The following is a 20,798-nucleotide window of genomic DNA, read 5'->3' as shown; positions in this document are numbered from 1 at the left end:
AGCTCCCATTCTCATCAGGGAGGAAGAACAATATTTAAAAAGGAAAGTAGCTGTGTTTGAGCCAATTTCTTTTTAGCCGTTGACTGTGCTGGCTGCTTTAAAAGCCCTGAATGAAGTTGTTCATTTCTCAAGATGAATGTTTGCCTGATTGTGGGGTTAACACTCATTAGCAGAATGTGATCCACTGTGGGATAACAGGAAAATAGTCTGATTCAAACTTCTTGCTGCCCACTAATTTAAGCTTGTTACCAGTAGCCTGTAACTCTATTATAAATGCAAAGAAATCAGTGGGAAAAATAAAGTGCCACTGGCCCTTCCAATACAGTGTCCCATTTTCATATTGCAGTGTTTATTGCACTGCCTTATATATCAAAAATTATTTTGTAACAATCATTTATAACCCTGCCTCTGGCCTTATGTTAGTATTTAAAAGTATGGTAGCTTCTGAATGCTCTAGCTGAGATCAAGGCATCTTCCTTGTGCTCAGAGCTGTACAAGATCACGATAAGAAGAAGGTTTGCCAATTATCTGGATGGATCTTTTAGAAAGCAGTGTTGCAGTAAGAACAGAAAGTAGGGTAAACTTTAATGTACATCTGTGTTGTTTAGTGAACTCAATCCAGCGACAAATTCACAATCTCACTTCCCATTCTAAAATTATTGGAGTGATTTGTGAAGGACTTTCTCCGGCAGGATGATTGTATTAGCTACTGAAATTTCCTGAATGCCATATTGCCAGGGTCACACAAAAACCTTCCATCAACACACACTCAACATTGTCAGCTAATTGACAGCAACGGGAGTTGTGTGTTTTGAAGTCTGACTGAATATCAAGGTTAATTATCCGGCTGCAAAGCACCAGGCTATATCAAAGAAGGGTGATTAAATTGGAAGTGGCAACTCTCATCCTAAGCTGCTATTTAAAGAATAACACGTTCTCAAATGGTCTAAGCAAACCCACGGCTTGCTTTAAACAGTGTAGATATGATTGAAGTGTCTTTGTGAAGGTCTGGACTGGCCTGTTTTAATGTCAGTTTTTCTATGGGCTGCCTGTTCCCCACTGTTACAAGACCTCTGTCCTTACAGCCCAGCCGTGCCTGGAGGCTGGTTCAGGCTTGACACCTCTCCCATCCTCGTTCCCATTGATCAGGTGCTCCTGCTGGGTGCCCGAGGACTGTATCATGGAAAGCCAAAGCGTAGCTTTGAGAGCTTGCAAGAGCTTCAACCTCACTGATTTCAACATGACACATGATCTTAGGGGCTATGTTCTTTAATTAGGCAGATCGACGTGGTTTTACGTGAGGCCCTTAACTCTCATTGATTTTATTGTGAACTAAACACTTAGGCACTTTGTAAACCTCCTGGACATCTGTGCACTTCTAGAAATCTGTCTCCTTTTAGAGTATGATTGAAGATCACATTTCCAAAGGTATTTAGCTGTGTAATGAGGTAGACAAGTGACTAAAGTACCTGGGGAAAACATGTCCCCTCAATTTTCCAAGTAATTTCATGCTTCTGAAGGATTCAGGTCCACTGAGTACAGACTTAATCTTCCAGATAACCATTTGTATTGAAGATTTTATCAGTCCTTGTATGACAAGTTGTCACTGCCAGGGCAGCTGATTTGTAGGACCCCCTTTTGCTCTGAGTCTCTCTGATTTCAGTAAGTGTTGCTCTTGCCTAACCAAATTGAACTTGACTCAATATATTTTACAGTTCAGGAAGGATCATCTGATCAAGGATTTATAGTCTTCAGCAGAGAGAAACTCATATAAGGGCAGCACATTCAGGCTTTGGAAGCAGTACTTTTCATTGCCTTGAGTAATGCTGAATCTGACTGAATTAAAGTTTCATTTTATTTCAGTTATGATAACTTTTGGGCTGATGTTTTCCAGACTTTGTATCTGACCATGTGTGACTTCTTTAAAAAATATTTTATATTTGTTGAACTGTAAAATTTGCCTCAGTCCAAATTTATAGTATACAGGTCAGCACATAGACACCAAAGTAATAAACATCTCAGCAGTCCTGTGGAGGAGGGGGAGTGAGAAAGAAAGGCCAGACCCAGCCTTCTCCACCAGTGTACGTTCATATCTTTCTCTTGAAATTAGTGTTGTTGATGTGAGCAAAGAGTCTGTCTCACTGTGGCAAAATGAGCCACCCTAAGGGTGACAGGACCCTGAAAGGCTTTGGCATACTGACTACATACGGTGTGTCCATCTTTGAAAGTTCAGGGTTTCCGCCAGATGTTATTGTGGTCCAGTGGTGGCAACAAGAGGACAGGGGCTTAATCCTGACACTACCTTGGGGAAAATGGTGCAGCTGGAAGAGATGGTATGGTAGTGATGGGTCACTGCATTAAAAGGATTGCTGGTTACTGGGGACTGCAACTTTGAGCTCTCCAGTTGCAGTCGGACAATCATATTTTCAGCATCAGGTATAGATATCAGAGAGGGATGAAAGGAGGATGGGAATCATAATATCAATGCTATGGTTGTGAGTTACAAATAGAAATGCTTATTTTAGTTATAAACACTTTTGGCAGATCCCTCTATTTCTGGTAGCTTTCACATGCTTCGTCCTCCTGCTCTTCCATAAGGCTGGTGACCTCTTTCCTTTTGGCACCACTTTCTGCTTGGCAGATGCTAACAACCTACCTCTCAAAACTCAGTAACAGATTAAGTTAATGGCGTTATTGATATGCCAATAGCCTGCAGCTGGGCTGAGGGTTCCTGAAGTCCACTCTAAAATCCCATAGCTATAGGCTGCAACGGGCTGAGCTTCTGGTGTTTCTCTGTTCAGAAATATTTGTTGAGTCAGCTCAGTGCATCTTGCCCCTGCCTCCTTCCCGGCACTGAGCCAGCATAAAAGAATACAGCTCCATAGTGTCTGACTAACACGAGAGAACAGCAATCATGTGCCCATGTCTGAGTCAGATCAAATTCCGACTGCTGGGTGACTCCAGCGGTGCACAGCGCTGATATTGATGTTGGGGGAACCAAGTGCTCGGAGCCCTTGCTCCTAGCCTGGATTTAGCATGAGCCTCACTGCTTCCTTCTCAGATCTGATGAAGGAATTGGGTATCTGCTTTTCACAAAGGGATCAAATGATATAATAAAAGATATCATCTCTGTCTGGAACCTTGTTTTTCTCATAATTTGTATCTATCACCGTGACAACATCCCTCATATATTTGCAGATCCGTAAAAATATAAGGTGTCACTTTCAAAAGTGTTTGGTATCATCTAGTTCCTGCACCTGTTATCTGTGTTATAAGTGGGGTGAAAAGAGTTTTGGTAGGTTGATACAGCATGAAATAATTAATAGGTAAGTGTATTTTGGAAAGTAACAAAAGCTGGATGAAAATATCTGCTTTTCTTGCGTATTAGTGGATCCACAAAGGTTCCTAGTCTAGTCCTTCAGCAGAAATGGAGCAGCCTAAAAGTTGGCTGTCTCTCTGGTAATGTTTCAGTCTCCCTTCAATGCTTTCCAGCAGCTGGAGAGTGTCTTGCCATAAAGCAGTGTCAGCCTATTAGTCAAGACTAGGCTGCTTAGTGTCATCTCTGCTGTCCTGTGGGAGCTTTGAGACGTGTATAGACCTTTTGAAATCAGTCTCAATTTCGCAAATGAGCAGTGCTGGTCTGTGGAAATGTCAGCCTTTTCAAACATGGCAAAGTAAATCTGTTCTTGATGTTCCTGTACAAAACATTTCAATGGATAGCATTTCAATGCTACCGTGAGAATAATATAAAGGTAGTAGTGACCATCAAGCTATCAGTGGCCAGCAGCATTCTGTTGGAAATACCTCTTAGTAAGTATTAAGAACGACTGGCAGAATGAGAGAGACAGACAGAAAGAGAGAGAGAGACTTGTTCTGTTACAAATACCACCAAAGTGGCACTGGTATCCTATCCTGAATGCCTGAACAGAGGTTTACTGCAATGTTTTTGGATGTGGAATACAGGCAGAACTTTGTTCCCTTTTTTTGTTTACTACAGTGCTTGCCCAGGAGGAAGATAGCACTTCACAGGAGAAATTCCCCACCTTCTTGGATCAGTGTAACACTGTTAACTCAGTACTTTTCTCACAGAGCACCAGTTATGATCTTTACATTGCAAATATTAATAGGTGCTGTAAGGTATCTGCTAAGCAACTGCAATGCATTTATTGTTGTTCTGTGGTTCATAGCTGGCGAACAAGTGCTTGTGGGGGTATACTTTCAAAACATGGTCTGCATATTTTAAGGCGAGATTTTATAATCTCATTGAAATCATCTTACGAAGGATAAAACAGAGCAGTTGCAGATGACATAAATCTGGGAGGAGTGGCTGGGTTGTGCTGCAATCCAGAGGGACCTCAACAGGCTGGAAAAATGGGCTGATAGGAGCTTCATGAAGTTCAACTAGGGGAAATGCAAAGCCTGGCACCTGGGGTGGAAAAACCGCATGCACCAATGTATGGTGGGGGCCACCCAGCTGGAAAGCAGCTTTGCAGAAAAGAACCTGGAGGTCCTGGTGGTCATCAAGTTGAACATGAGCCAGCAACATGTGCCCTTGCTGTGAAAATGGCCAAAGGTAACCAGGGCTCCATTAGGAGGAGTGTTGCCAGCAAGTTGAGGGAGGTGACCCTTCCTCTCTACTCAGCACTGGTGTGGCCACACCTGGAGCACTGTGTCCAGTTCAGGCTCCTTGGTACAAGATGGATATGGACATACTGGAGAGACAGTCCAAGAAATGGCCAGGAATATGATTAAGGGATTGGAGCACCTCTTTTATGAGGAAAGGCTGAGAGAGCTGGGACTGTTTAGCCTGGAGAAGACAAAGCTCAGGTGGGCTCTCATCAATGTGTGTAAGAGGGAGGGTGCAAACAAGACAGAGCTAGGCTCTTTTCAGTGGTGCCCAGTGACAGGACAACAGGCAATGGGCACAAACTGAAACACAAGTGGTGTCGTCTGAAGATCAGGAAACACTTTTACTGTAAAGGTGACTGAGCACTGGAAAAGGTTGCCCAGAGATGTTGGGCAGTTTCCATCCTTGGAGCTATTCAAAAGCCATCTGGACACGGTCCTGGGCAACCTGCTCTAGGTGCTCGAGCAGGGGGGTTGGACCTGATGACCTCCAGAGGTCCCTTCAAACGTCAGCCATTCTGTGATTCTGTGAGTTCTGTAGCAAATTATGGCTACCATACCTCACCTGACTGCTGTGGTAACAGGTATGCAGCATCTGGGGTTGTTATGATATACCATATTTTAAAATCCTGTTATTGGCAAATATTGACTTCTGCCATAGAAGTAAATGCTTCTATTGTCTCTAGGTCATAATAAAATAGGGAACAAGTATGCATTGAATGTGGTGTAAGTTCACTTATGTTTCTCCCTGGTCTTCCATAAAGACTTCAAACAGACCTCAGGTTAAACTTGGTGCATGTGAATGCATGTCTTCTGGAGCCAGTGAAGCAGCATCTAATTATTACTGGTAATTACACTAATTATGGAGGATGAGAGTGTGTTATCTATCACAAAGAAAGGGCACCCAGATGCTCCATGCATTCTCAGTGATCGTTCAGTGACAGTACTTCAATGATGAATGAGGATGAATTTGTTTTATAGCACCTGCAAGTGCATATCTCTTATCCTGGTGAGAAATAAGTAAAAACAGTCATCCCTTGTGGAACTGAAGGTTGGGAGAGTATGCAATAGTCTCTCCCATCAGGTGTGGAAACTTTTCACTGTTGAAGAGGATAATAACGTTGCTTAGTTCAAGCTTATGTGCACTATTCCTCCCATCCAGGTGTGTTATGGTCTCTGCTGCGGAAGGCACGGTTTTGAAACCGTGGTGGTGCAGGGGATAACTAGGCCAGGGGCATATATGACAATGTGAAGAAAACAAGAATGAGAAAACTTGTGGTGGAAATAAAACCTTTTTTCTATTGTAACAAACTTAACAGCTGTTCTATTTACAGTACTTCCCCCTAGACCACATGCATAACATATGTTTTATCAATTGGCTCATAAAAAAAGCAAAATATGGTTTATATTTGCAGATATTACTGGGTATTCTTTGCAGTAATTCATGATTTTAAGTATTACTGCATGTTAGTTTCTGCTCTGCAGATTTTTATGTTATTATGACAGAATATGTGTTTGTGTGCGTGCATGTTTATAGATGCTTTGGAGCTATGTGAGGAGTTTATCTGCCAGTTAAGAGCCTGGCTATGGATATCCCCTACTCACACTCACTTGTACACATGGGCAGAAACTGTAATAAAAACAGTGAACTGGCAAGATGAAAACAGCAAGTAAGAATAATGAAAGACATTTAAATAAATAATGAAACTGTATCAACAGACACCAGTTGATGTAATTATCCCTGGGGTACAGAATTTGGTGCTGATCATTGCTTGAAAGCACCATTTAATACATATTGCATTTTTCATTTTACTTCTTTGTATAACAATCTTATTTTGGTTTAGCAGTAAAATCGAGTATCCAAAGGAGCTATTCACTTACAGACTCACTGAACCCACAAGTCTGTTTAAGAATGTGCATCTTTACAAACACCTAGAGGAAAAGAGCCAAACGTTCAGCTAATTTATAAGGTAATTCTTTGTCAAGTTACAAACAAAACTGCAGGTATGTGTAGGGATGTATGCAGAGGCTGTGGCAGCATCCTGATTGTACTTCATGACGTACCACTGTCTCCCACTTTGCTTCCCACAGCAGTAATCCCCAGGACAACCATCCTTGTCTCAACACCTCTCCATAATGCTAATAGAGCCTGGCTTTCAGGAATGCCATTACTTTACGGTAAGGAGTAATGACTAATTCATCGTATTTTTTCAATGGCATGTTAGATATTTATTTAAAGTGATTTTCTGTTTTCAAGCTGCCAAGAGTGCAAGCAAGGCTGCATTCTTTAGAGACAAATGTATGGCATTAAGGATTTTAAAATGCTTACTTTTCTGGGAGGGTCAGAGAAGATACGTTGTTGATGTGTCTTATGCCTGAGGCCTTACCTAGTGCAAAAATGTATGTCATGTTGGAGTGCTTCCATGTCAAGAAGATAGTGGCAAGAACATTTTTCCAATGCGACAGGCCTTTCTTATGATGAACACATGGGATAAAAGGAAGTGACAGCAGTATGACCCTTGGGTTGGCTCAGGAAGAGGCTAGATTGCCTGCTCTTGCCATAGCTTAAGTTTTTTTTTATTTTCTAATTTTACCTAGGAGTGCATCAAAATAACTAAAAAGAATTATATGGTTACAGTGAATTGAAAGGAATAGAGGCTTCAGCTGAGCTACTGGTAAGGAGTGAAACATTTTGCAAGAAGAAGAAAGAAGTTATGTGAATGGGGAGAAAAGGAGAAGTACCATTACTGCAGGCCACACAAGGTAGGCTCGCCAAGCTTGCAGCTTGAAGCTGTCACTCTAATGACTGATTGTTTGATGCTCAAGCTTTCTAGCCACACAGGTTCATCTGTGGAAGTGGAGAAATTCCTGGAGACAGGATATTGCTTAGACTCTACTTAAATGGACTGGGAAGAAAAAGTTGCACTAATTTCTCTGAGTAAAGAAGTAAAATGGCCTAGGGATAAAAATGTGGAATTCTGAACTTTGGAACCTTATATTAATTCATATTAATTGCAGATCATTTTAATATGCAAGTGAATTCTAATTAGAGTTGACTACCTAAGCAAGGGCAATTTCCCAACCAAATAACAAAACTAAGGCTAGACTATTTACAGTACTTTGCTATTTAATATTTTGTTCTGCTCTGGGAATTTTTAAATTCACATTTCCTGTCACCTTTTGACATTTTTTCTTAATAATTAGTTGGGTAGAAGAAAAATTAAGCTCCCTCCCCTTCCCCTTGTAATAGCTGTCTTAAAATAACTGTTTAGCTAAATGCTCTCCCTTGGGAGTTAAGATACTTTTCTCTCAGAAAAGTTTGGTCTGATTTATCACACTCCTGTGGCAAGGCTGACTTTTCCTCTCTAGGTTTATACTTGCACTCGAGTGCACAAGACCCATTCTTGCAGTGAAGAATTGTGCTGAGCCAGATTTGTGTCCAAGCCCTGCTTGGTGGTGCCTGGCCAGCTCAGAGCCGGTCCCAGCAGGTCTCCTCTCCCTACAGTGCTTGTCACGATAGTAATCCTGGTATTATAGTAATCCTGGTATTGTTATCCTGTAGGCTTCTGTCTCCTGACTACCCCAGTTCACGACTAGGTCTCTTCCTCTTATTGAATTTGATCCTTATATACATGTCCACATCCAATGCATGTATGCCTTTATATTCTGCTCTTTTTAGCTCTTAAATCTATTTAATATACATTGAAACATCAGCTGGGATATTGATTGGAAAGATTTGGTAAGCTAGCTGAAAAATTGCAAGTGTAGTAGAGGGAATAAGCATAATGCACTTGTGTCTTTTCTGTGTGAACTAGTCCCTCCTTTTTTATTAAAAAATATCTCCTCTATTTACTTTGTAAAAAATCTCATGTTGGGTAAAGCTATTTAAGGTTTGGTGGGGTTTTTTTTTCCCCCTAATCAACCCCAGCTCCTTGAGAACATTGTGAGAAAATCCCTATAAGCTCTTTTCAAGGCAGAGCAGGGGAAATGCTCTGTTCAAATATCTAGCCCCTCAGACCCTGCTAAATAGTATCTTTTTGGCAGCATCCCAATTCAAACTGCCATAACCCTGTATAATGACTATATTAAATAACTGGTGTGAAAAAAGGCTAAAAAAGAGGAGACATTATGTAAATTGCTTGAACAAAGAGAATTTTGCTTCCAATCCTGCTAATATGTTACTCAAGTCTCCTCTGCCTCCTAATGCAGTTTTCTGCAGAGCTGTTTTGGTGGTGGTTGTTGTAGTGCTTTTTTATACAGGTTTAATTGTGGCTCTTTGGAATTGCTGAGAAACTCTGGGTGGAGGGACAGACAGGAGTGTGCTAGAGAGCTGGAATGATGTTTGCTGCATGGTTGTGGTTACATAAGGCTTTGCTAGATGTAGTCACATTTGATCCTCATATCAGGGCCGCTGTTTCTGCTGACTAGTGTTTGAGGAGTAAACTCTCCTGGTATAAGGAAAGGCTGCAGAATGGATCTCTCGATGTACTGATTAAGCTTTACTATAAAGGAAGTGCAACACTTCCTCCCCATCTGACTGCTGGGATCAAATCCAAAGAAAATAAAACACAGATATATTTTTAAGAAAGGATTTGCTCCTACAAGCAGATAGGAAACTCACTGTTGTATGTTCCTTATGTTTCTATTCAGGGTGGTCACTTGAACCATTGCCTTCAGAGTTTGTGTAAATGAGAGAGACTCTACCTTTTGGTCAAGAGAAATGTCATAACATTCTTCCATGTTGTAAGATCAACTGTCTTACCTGAATCAGTTCTCCTCTCCCCTGTGCCATTTCAGAGCTATGCTGGAATTTCGTTTGCCTCCTTAACTATTCTGCATTATACTGTAACTCCACAGTCCTTTTTTTCAGTCGTGAATCTGGTTTAAAAGGCCTTTGCTGCCACAAAGCAGTTCATGGCCCCATCAGCTGTGCTGGCACAACATTGTTGCCATCCTGAAAGCCAGGCTGGTAAAAAATAACCCTTTAAAATGGAAACCCCCCCTTTTTTGGGAAAGACATCTTTTAAGCTATCTTTGCCATGAAGGAAAGTGTACATGGATTCAAAGCCCTCAGTATTTCTTCATGGCATTCAGAGATCTGGCTCACAGGCTGAATACTGACCTGTACTATCTCAAGATTCAGTTTTCTTTCACACTAGAGCTTTGCAAAAATTTGTACACTGTGATTTCCTGACACCGTTTATCGCAGCTATTCATATATTTCCTAATAATATTAAGTCTCCAAGGTATTATTTTCACAGCAGCTTATAAATATTAATATCCTGAATATCCTCTGCTGAAGCAGAGACTATGGCAGACCTTCCCTTATTTATATGTCTAGAGTGTCGTTGTCCAAGTCTAAGCCAGTCACCTTCCTGCCTTCCTTCAATCAGCATAGAGATTGCTTCAAAGCATGAAATTCCTCATTTTACAGTGATTTTTTAAAGAATTGTCAGAGAAACAGCTCTCCAATGGTGCCTGCTTCTCTTCACTGGCTGACAGAGGTGCTGAGGATAAAAACGCTTCAGACATTTACATGCTAAATAGACATCTAGCTTTTAGATATCTAAAACTAGGTAAAATAAAGCTTACTTTAAGTAACTAGCTCAGTGGCATACAAATCATGTTTGGCAGAGGCAAGGACTGAATCCGTATCTCCCAAGACATAAGTCTTGTAATTCATGGGAAGCTTGCTTTTCTGGGTCTGTAACTGTCCCCAGGGAAGAGCAGCATCAAGGGATTTTGCAACTAATGTGAATCTAGCTGAGATAGGCTTTCAGTAAATTGTTTGGAAATGACCTGTTGCCAGTTTTGATGGGAAAACATCAAGAAATGGAGAATATGCTGCTTCCCTGGGTAACAGGAGCTCTATGCCTCTGCATTTGCACTTTTCCTCATTTGAACAGGTCTGGATCCTGAGTGTAGTCATTGTTCTTGGTTTGTCTGATTAAAAAGCTGTCTGATATTTAGCATTTTCTCCTTGTGAAGACATTCATACTAGTCAGTTGTCTTTCTTCGCTGTGCTAAACAAGTGAGCTCCTTGAGTCTTTTGCTGAGGCAACTTCTTTACTTCTCAGTCTTATTTTTCAGTTGTCAGGAAGCTTGAGTGATTTTCCACACCCTTTTAAAAAAATTTAAATATCAGAACTTCAACCACTGTCTTCAAACTGGATTTTTGCTTGTCTGAAACTGTGGCAAAATCATCATTCTACTCTATTCACTTTTTCCACGGTTATACAAATACTACTTTTGTCTTTGTCTTGGCATGTTGCTGGGAGCTCATGCTGAATTGTTCAGCCAGCCTGACTTTCAGAGTCACTGACGTTTCCTGAGTTTCTGCTTTCCAGAGTATGACTCCCTCCCTCCACTACCCGCCTCCCATTTTTTTCAATACAGTCTGCAAAGCACCTTCATAGGTTTTATGCTTCTAAGTGTCTGTGGGAAAGCATATTTTGACTGAATGGGCACAACTTATGAAAGGCACTGGTCATTCTGAATGATTTACTTATCAACATTTAACAATGTCGCTAATCTTTTTTATCTCATTTTATCAGCAATAATTTTATATTTATTTTTAGGACACTGTTGGAAACATTGATTAATGCTGAGAACTGTATGAATCACTGGGCTTTCCTGATCCAGCCCTCTGAAAAGGACTCTTTTATAATGGAAATACCCCAGTACCTGCCACTTTTTGAGGTGGCTTTTAGTAGTTTTGCAACCCATCTACTAACTGCTTTTGATACTGTAATTTTGTAATCACAGTCCTATGAAGTGGTACTCATCATGTCTTACTATCCAAATATATCTACTCCATTGCCTTTTCTAAAGGAATAGTGGTTTATTTAACAATTTTTCATGAAAATATGTTGACTTCCGTTATTTATACTCCTGTGATTTAGTTTTCCAGTAGCTGAATATCATAAACAATCACTTTGTGTTTTGTACAACCTCTATTTACCCCATTCTATGATTGACCTCTTGGATGTTGGTACAGACAAGCATTTTTTTCAACCTCTCAGAATTCTACCAACATTCAGACACATTTAAAATAAACATCAGCTTAACACTTTAAAATGTATTTTTAATTTAGCTTGGAGTAGGAAGCTGGGAATCTGCTCAGACACTTCTTTAGGACTCTTAGGTGGAAGCTTATGTGGGCTGCTGTTTTTAAAAAAAATAGTTTTGCAAGTGTTCCCTAAGACACATTGCTCAACATTCTCTATAGTTTCCATTGAATTTGGGAATTGGATTGCAATCAGTAGCAAAAAACCATTTTGGCTTAAAGCAGAGTGTGGCCCAAGAGCTCTGCCTCCTGCTAAGAGCTTCTGAGTGAAGAGGGAATGATGCTCATCTGGTTTCTGGCCCATGTGGCAAGGCAAGGACTTGAAGGGGCATGAAATGCCCCAGTTAGGTCAGAAGGAGACATTTTCCAGCCCCGGCAGCCTGCAATAGTGGCTTTGCAAAGCTAGTGTAAGAAGTACATGACGGTTACAGTATAGTCGGGAAGGAGCTGCTTCACACTTGGACAACACAGGGCCACAGAGACAAGATGGGGAGACTTTGCCCAGTATTATTGTCCCTGAGTTTTGAGGTACACCAGCAGCAGAAGCATTTATTATACCTCCGGGTGCTACACCTAGTGATTTTGAAAAATTCTTCTGCAAAGCATCAGAGATGGAAACTCTCTCTGTAATGAGCTTTTCAGCCTAACCTTAACACACTCGATTTCTTTTTTTAACTGTGGTGCTTGTGGAGTGACATTGCTCTGAAAGTTAATTACTGCTTATAACTAATTAATTTACTTTCAGACACAGCTCTCTGGGAAAAAAAAACCCCCAAACCAAAAACAAACGCCAAACCAAACCACAAAACTTCCTTGTAAACACACAATGTTAAAATGATTTATTTTGATTTGATCTTTTGGTAATTTGGTTTTTTCCCTTCTCTAAGGGATGGTCCTTCAGTCACGGGTGCTGAAATCACTTGACAGCTACTTCCTTCCTGCCAAGGGAATATGAAAAGCCCTGGGAGCCTGGTAGGTAAACTATTCTCTGGCATTTAGAAAATGAGGTTTAGATGCCACAACCAAATCATCTCTGACTATGAGTAAGACTTTCTTGGCTTATGGGAAATGTAAGTATTGGGCAGGATGTTAGGCCCCTAAACCTGTCAGAAAAGGAAGGAAAAAGAATAGACTTGTGCTTGAGAACAGTGCTGGTTGAGGCTTATGGCTTTGATCTTAGGAAGGAACTTTAGGGGGACTCTTTTTAATCATAATGTTTGGGAAGGAAGGGGAAATATTTGTCAGAGAATACCCCCACAAAATTAAAGGTTGGAGGCCAGAACCAAAGGCTCCACTCTAGAAAAGTCTGTATCCTTCTCCTCCTGTTGCTTGCCTTCTGATTCCTTCCACCCTCCATCTCACTGTTGTTCAAAAGTATTTCTAGAAACACAGTCTTAAATTCAGAGAAACTTTTCATCTAATTAGTGTGACTTTGTCCTCAACTTTTGGTTTATGACTTCTGTTTATGTTTTGGTTTATCTGCTTTTGTTTTCTTTGTATTTCCACATTGTTCTGTTTGAATGTATCCTCAACACAATGTAGTACATTGCATGTACTAGTTGTCTTCAGAATTGACATCTAATTTGCTGGTCCTTTTCTAAGTCTTCCTGTCATAACATTTTATACTTTAAGAGTAGAGATTTAATTCGATTTTCAGCTACCGAGATCTGTTTATTGAGAGAAACGTGCTAATGTGGAAGGACACTGAAGAGCTGTGTTGATTCTCACTAGCGGTAAGAAATTTGTGTCAAGGCTTAGGCAAAAGCTCTGATTGTTAAAAGGGTTCTTTTATCCTAATTTTTAGCTCTAGCTTTGAATCCTAACAAACATTCTTTCCGTTCTGCCACTCCGAAATACGAGAATGAATACTGTCCCCTTGCATGAATATATTTGAGGCGAGTAAGGGGCTAAACTTCAGGCAATCTGACAGCTAGAAAGTAATGTTGGATGCCTCTGCACTAGTCTCAAGTATCAGCAGAAGTCACAGGAGTTGTTCTTAGAGGCAAGGAGGTCAAGTAGATTCTGAATAAAAAAATTTTAAAATCCCCTTCTGCAACCTGCTGTGGTAGAAAAAAGTCTTGGTGTGCTCCAGAATCTAGCTCCAGTAAATGGCTTAAAGTCATCAGCAAAACTACAACTTGGTTCCCTCTCAATTTACCTGTTACAGCTGTAGGAAAAAATAACCTAATATAGATAATTTTAAATATGTTAAAGTGTAATTTAATACAGGCAAGTAGGAGGAAAAAATACTTTCATTGCAGCCAATGGGAGATCTATACTATTTAAACCTCATCACAGCCTGTGCTAACTGCTTGTGGAGATAAAAATAGGCATTATTGGAAGGTACAGAAACACTTCCTACCACTTTGGCATGATTTCAAAGTCCATATTTACCAGCAGATTAGATACAGGAGGCTGATTCTAAGCAATGTCCTAATTGCTATTTGATAGCTAATAAAAATGCAACTTAAGAGCTGGCATGAGGTACCATGTCAGATTTTAGGTTCTCTATGTGTCTTGTGTGAAAATACAGGCATTCATAAATAATTTAGACAATGCAGTCAAAACAACATGTTTTTTTAATAGGTTTCCTATGCCAGCAAGAAAACCACCGTGATCAACTCATCCGATCCATCTAGCGCATGCCATACACATTTCAATCACCAACTCCTGTGTTTGAAGAATCCATATTTTTTTCTATTGGCAAGTAACTGCCTGAAGATCCTACAGAAAGCTGGCTAGCCTTTCATGAGATGCTTGTTGCCTAGTTGAAGAAGGCTGAGTCCGTACATGTCCCCTGCCTGTTCTGGTCCAGTGAGAACCACCCTCGAGGTATCTCACTGCTCCACGTAGCTGAAGGTCATTACCAGAGCAGCCTGTCTGCTCCTTGGGTTTGGCATTTTGTGAAAGCTTTGTGCTCTGGTGGGCTGCTCTGAATGGCCGTATGAGTCTGTCCAGTCTTCCCCGGGAAAGCCATGGCGGGAGTCACCCCACATCAGCCTCAGTGAGAAGAAAGGCTGCCATTGAATGGGGCCTAGAGTCAGGTCATTGACATGAGGGTGAATTGGAGTGTGAGGACTGTAGGAGAAATGGAAATGAAAAATGGAAGTCAAACAGTGAGATCTTTAAACTGCACAACATGTTAATTGTCACTATTTATCACTGTCAAGTGACCATGGATCTGTTAGAAGTTTAGAATTGAAAACCTTAATGTATTCTTTATGGGAACAAAAGCTCCTGAATTATGCAGCAGCCTAAAATGTTCCTACTACAGGTGACTCAGCTTCTCTATGCATTATTTAGAGTCCTACGATATCAGTCTGCTGCTATGTAATTGCATTCTATACTACCCTTTTTCACTGGTGTGTTTTTACAAATCCCTAATTCTAATTGCAATCATAGGAAACAGTCCTACTAATGGACTTCTGCAGTATGCATTAATCTTCATGTAGCTTTGTGGCTGTGTCCAGCAGTATTTTAAATATATAGTAGAACCAATGGTGACTCCTTTCTAATTTTGCAGAATGAAAGCTGGAATCATATTTGCATTTCTAGTCTAAGAAAAGACATTTCAAGAACTTCTTAGCTCTATGCTGGGGGATTGTCTGGAAGATGTGGAGCAGCATCAGAACAGCAGGTTAAGATGCTCAAGAGCTCTGTGAATAGGAAGGAAGAGGTGGAAGCAGTATTTTACAAGTGTTTAAACTATCTGCCAAGACAGAGCCCTATACCCTGATTCAGGCTGGTGTTTTAGCGTTAATGTGATGCAGAAAAAAAGCTTGCGTTATGGCTTGTCTTCAAGCTTCAATCAGAAAATCACTGACCAAACCCCACACATCTCGTACCACTTCAACAACTTCTACATGTCTGAAAGATGTGTATTTCTTTTGTTGTTCTTGTAGCATTGCTTGAATGAAGTGGTCTGAACATTTAAAAATATGAAGGGATTGCCTCTAAGATTAATTTTCCATTTTTCATGTGTTGCTAAAAGATTTTCTTCAAATTATCACTATACAAACTCTCTTCTGTATTTCAAAACACAACAGACAAAACAGAGCTTTAAAATACAATTTGCTTTCCAGGCTTAAAACTGAAAAGCATTATTCTGTGCTTGTAACATGAATGAGATGCACAACATTTCTTTTAAAAGAGGATTAAAATCCAATAATCTCATTGGAAATATTATGGTGTCAAAACAGTTGATAAGAGAACCATTTTATTATCATACCACTTGTTGTGAGGATGAACAGGAATTTCCAAATTAAAAAGCCAAGTGTGTATGTGTGTGTGTGTGTGAATAAAATCTGTCCAGCCTGACATTTTCATAACACTGATGTTAATTTCTCTCCTTTCCCAAATCTCATTTTTAAAGGCACTTTTCAATTCTCTTGTAAGTGGGGAAAAAAATATGATTGGCTGTTTCTATTGCCATTGCAGAGGCTGCCACCTCCTGACTACTGGGGACAACTGCTGGTTAAGACTCAATTGAAAATCGAGTCAGAATAGAAAGTGTTCATTTTTCAGCTTCTCAACTACGTGCAACAGTACTTCTCCATGACATTTACTGTCAGGACCCATTCTCAAAGTTACTCCGAGTTATTCTGTATATTAACCTGTGCAGGACTCTGAAAGCCCTGCTGTTCTGGCGTTTCCAACTATGAAAAAAACAAGGGATAACAAGTACTGAATATGCTCCTGCTCCCTCAGGTTGGGCACAAAGGAACTTTAGTAATTAATCTGGAAAATGAATGTCCTGAGAGTGCTGAGGAGCTACTTAATGCTCCTACCTTCCTAAATGTCTGCTGAGATCAGGACAAGTAAAATGTATTTTGCCCTTTAGGAAAAATTAAAAATAATGCCAATTATGACACTAATACTGGAACTAAAAATGCAGGTGCCATATGGCGTTATGGCATATACAAGCACTGCAAGGATGATCACACTCTGAAATGAATAGAAATTTACTGCTGAGATGTTATTGCATTCCCTAGTATTGCAGTAGTGCCTGGGAGCCTTATTCAGGGACCAGGACCCCATCAAGAACAAAATGCCATGCAGAGAAAAAAATGAAGCGATCCCAGCATCAGCGGGGATCATTGTAGGCCTCAACCACCTAAACATGCTTGAGCCAAACCCTGTGTTCTTGTACAAAGGATCCTGGTTTTGTTTGTTAAGAGGACCCTTTAGGACTCATGCTGTTATATCTGTATCATCCCTTTGGATACATCCTTAAAAGGTGACTCTTGCCAAAGACAAACAAATTGCAGATCTTTTCAGCTAGTGGGAAATCTGGCAGATTTCTAATATGTCACCTAAGAAATACACATTTTCTATAAACAATGCTCAAAGAGCGATGGGTGGGGGCTGCTGCCTTGCACAGGAGATGCTGTCACAGAGATGCTGATGCTTACCTAAAAATGTGGTTACATGGTGGTATTCAGAAGAGGAGAAACCATCCTTTATGCTCAATTTTAGGCACTGTTTCTATGTCTTTGTTTAGGTATAATAATTCTGTATCAAAACTGAGTATGTTGGTAACTCACAGTATGTCCTCTTAGCCTTTTGCTTTCTCTCCCCCACACTACCTCCTTTTTGCAAACAACCAGCCTGTGTCAGTTTTGCCTTAGCCAGACTCAGCCTGCAGCCAGCTGGCTTTCAGCTGGCTCCCTGACTTCTGTGAAATATCAAGGAAACAAGGACCTCTTTCCTCTCGCTTAGATTATTTTCATTGTAAGCCCTCTGTATGCCTTTATTTTCATTTCTGGCACAGAAGACAGTCCCTGAAAAAGTGTATGCTAAGAAAGAAAAGTCATCATCTGCTGAAGAGTCAACACCCTCAGGTAGGTGTATCCAAGGCGAGTACCCTATGACTGCAGACCACTTCTGAAAATTTGGCCTTTGACTCTGTGAGGCACGAAGGTGTTCGAAAATCTGGCACTACATGTATAAATGCATTGAACACCGACCAATGCTGAGAAAATGCTCAGTTCACAAAGAGAAATGCTTGAGGCCAAAGGTGCATTGGACTAGAAAGGGCCCTGTGAGTTAATGAGTCCCACTCCTTGCTATTGCAGGCAGCTGTGCTGTAAATCCTAACCATAAACTGATCACACTTCAGCATCAATGTAACTAAGCGGTGGAGCTGCCCCTAATAAAAGTTGTTCCAGTCCTCTGGGGGTTTGCAACCTTTGTCTAATGTTCAGGCTAAATTTATTAACGGCTAGTGTCTATCCATTTGTTATTGTAGCAGCAGTGTCTTTTAGTTTAAATAGCTCTTAGCCTCTGCTAAGTTTATAGAAACTTAGACTGATGAGTTTATAGAAAGCAGTCAGAATCCCCACAGCCTTTATTCTCCTAGGCTAAACAAGCCAGCATCTTTTAATCTCATTTCAGAAGATAAATTCTTCATTTCCTTGATTATTATAGTCCTGTTACAGACTGAATTAATCTTCCTTGCATCTGGGTGCTCGGGACTGCATATTGTATTCCAGATGGCCTCATCATGGCCTTGTTCTCCAAAAATGCCTCACAAGGGACATCTGAAACCAAATGACTTTTCCAGCTATGATTGACTAATCAAGCCAGAATTTTCTTCACTTCTGGCACCTCCAGTGGGTGATCCCTAATTTATAACAGATTTTTTTCATTAGTTCGAGGGCATAGCTTTGTCCTGCCTATGGGTAGGTACATATCCGAGAGAAATGTTGAAGCACGGGGCCCTTGCTGCTCATGCAGTCAGTCAAGTAACACATTGAGTTGCTCCACAAGACAGATTCATGTTCTAACTGATGTTGGAAGTGCCCATCGTTCCCTGTTGACTACAGAAGGAACATGGGGATTTCATGTCCCTAAATTGGGTTACTTTGTTAGGTGTGCCAAAGCCTGGCCAAAGATGTGCAGCATGCACCTTGTAGTGTGTGCTGCAAAATTTCATCTTGTTCCTATGACTTGGACATCTTGTATGCTTCCCAGTTCCCACCATGGCAGCACAACTGCTGGAACTGATGTAGGACAAGTGATCACTGATTGTCGAAAGGCCTTATATTGGTTTTCTCTGACCATAAAACTGCATCCTTGGTTCCCCAAAATGTTGATGGTTCAGCTGCCTTTTCTCTTAGCATGATTGTGTCCTGCTTCCACATGGTAATTTTCTATGTTGTATCTTCATTTCTACAAGTGATTCTTTTTGCTTTGTTCCACATGAGTGTCTGCTTCACTTCTTTTTGGGCTGTCCTGAACACCAAATTCTCCACTCTCCTTTGAGATGGCTTCTTTTTTTCTTGTCTACTATTTACACAAACAAAGTTCCTTTTGCTATGTTTTACTTTCCCTTATGAAGTCTAGCTCACCTTGAATTTTGGCAATTTTAACTTTATTTCTATGCTTTATGACATACAGTTTTCTCCTTCCAAGCCTTTCAGATGCTCTGTTTATTCAAAACATTACCCACGAGGCCGTTCCTCATTCAGTTAATCCCAGAACTCCTCTGTACAATTTCCCCCCCTAATTTCCAGTGCATAATCCTGTATCTTTGATTTCAAGAGCTTTCAGGCCTTTTCCACATTCCAAGTTCTTGAATTCTTCAGTCCAGTTAAAGTCCTCTTAATTCCTCTGAATTCTGTAAGTCCAGATAAATGTTCCTCCTAATTTCTCTGAATTCTGCTGTAAAATCCAAAGTCAGAGCTGCACATTTAATTGTGATGTTACTCTGACTCTAATATATCTCTAAACAGAGTGTTTTTCTAAACATTAATTTCATTCTTTAATGACAACCATTTGAGGGTTTCTGCAAGTTGAGCTTCTACTAGTTCTACTAGTTGAGTTTCTCAAACTACTCTTCCTTAGTGTGGATCATATCCCATTTACAAGTGCGTGAACCTTTTCCATGCACTGATCTCATGGTGCTGTTGTAAGGATAAAGCAATTTCCTTTAATTGCACTCCATGCTCTGTGTGCAAAGCATCTTCAATAGATATTCTGATAAAAATCATAACAAATGAGGAAGAAAAGAAATAAACTTGTGGTCTGTTACACTTCTAACTGCAGCTGTAGCTGTTCCCGTGACAATCAGTGAACTTGTTCCAACCTTACCAGCACCCCACATTTCTATTTACTGGACTTACTTTTTTTTTCAATTTTATTGGGACAATTATGGAAGAAGACACTTATATCATGGGAATTGTTCTTCCAGGCAATTCACATCACTATGGGATGAACAATTTCTCAGCTCTTCCTCTAAGTTTACAAATACAGTTCAGATAATGTTATACCTTTTGGCTTGGTGGGCAGGGAATGAAATAAAAAATAAGTATTGTTTACCCAGATCTCAGTTATCTGACTAGGCGACTTTCAACTAGATTAAACTAATTGCATTGAAATTATGAGGCATGTAACAGCAAAAGAACGCAGAAAGTTTATGGATTTTCTTATTAGGTTTACAGTGCTATCCACAGCAAACGACTATCCCAGCTCTACTTTTTCTTACCATTTCTTACCTAGTTAGGCCCATTCCTTAGGCATACGTGTCTGTCCTAATACACCAGAGACTGAGCAGAGGATCTTTAAAACTTGAGACTTGACCTAAAAATCCTCCTGTACAAGTAAGGCCTGGAGCAGACTGGTGACATACAGCACATAATGACCACTGGGTTTTAAGTGCTCATTTAAAATAAAACACAGGTTATGGACTTTGGTTGACAGCTTATTTGGCTGACAATTTAATTGCTCTGGTGTGCTCACTTGCGTGTTCTTTGTCTCTCTCCTTCTCTTCTCCCTCCTTCCCCTCCTCCTTTCCACCAGCATTAAAGCTAGCACCTTGGAGATCCATATTTGATCACCCAGCCAAATTTCAGTGAGATGTGTTTGATTTTTTTCACAGTTTTTATCTTGGGATGTTTGGCTGAAGGTAATTTTAGCTCCTTGAACTGTGTTAAAACAGGGCTGGGATTTCAGCTGTCCTTGTAGGAACTAATTAATAGGTCATAAACATGTCACTGGAAGCAAATGTTTACCCTTAATTTTGAAAAGATGGTAAATTTGGAGATTCCATCCTCATAGGAGGAAAAAAAATCTGCTACAGCACCAGTTCTATGTACCTTTTAATTAG

General features: G+C 40.3%; 1 protein-coding gene across 1 annotated transcript in view; it reads right to left on the bottom strand.

Annotated features, from left to right (window-relative positions):
* Window positions 1-20,798, bottom strand: part of BEGAIN (brain enriched guanylate kinase associated) — a 153,218-nt gene that overhangs the window by 9,302 nt on the left and 123,118 nt on the right. The window lies entirely within an intron of this gene.

This window comes from Buteo buteo, chromosome 6 (genome assembly GCF_964188355.1).
Source record: "Buteo buteo chromosome 6, bButBut1.hap1.1, whole genome shotgun sequence".
Classification (NCBI taxonomy): Eukaryota; Metazoa; Chordata; class Aves; order Accipitriformes; family Accipitridae; genus Buteo; species Buteo buteo.
Note: the sequence above shows the minus strand (reverse complement) of the source record. Positions and strands in the feature narration are given on the sequence as shown.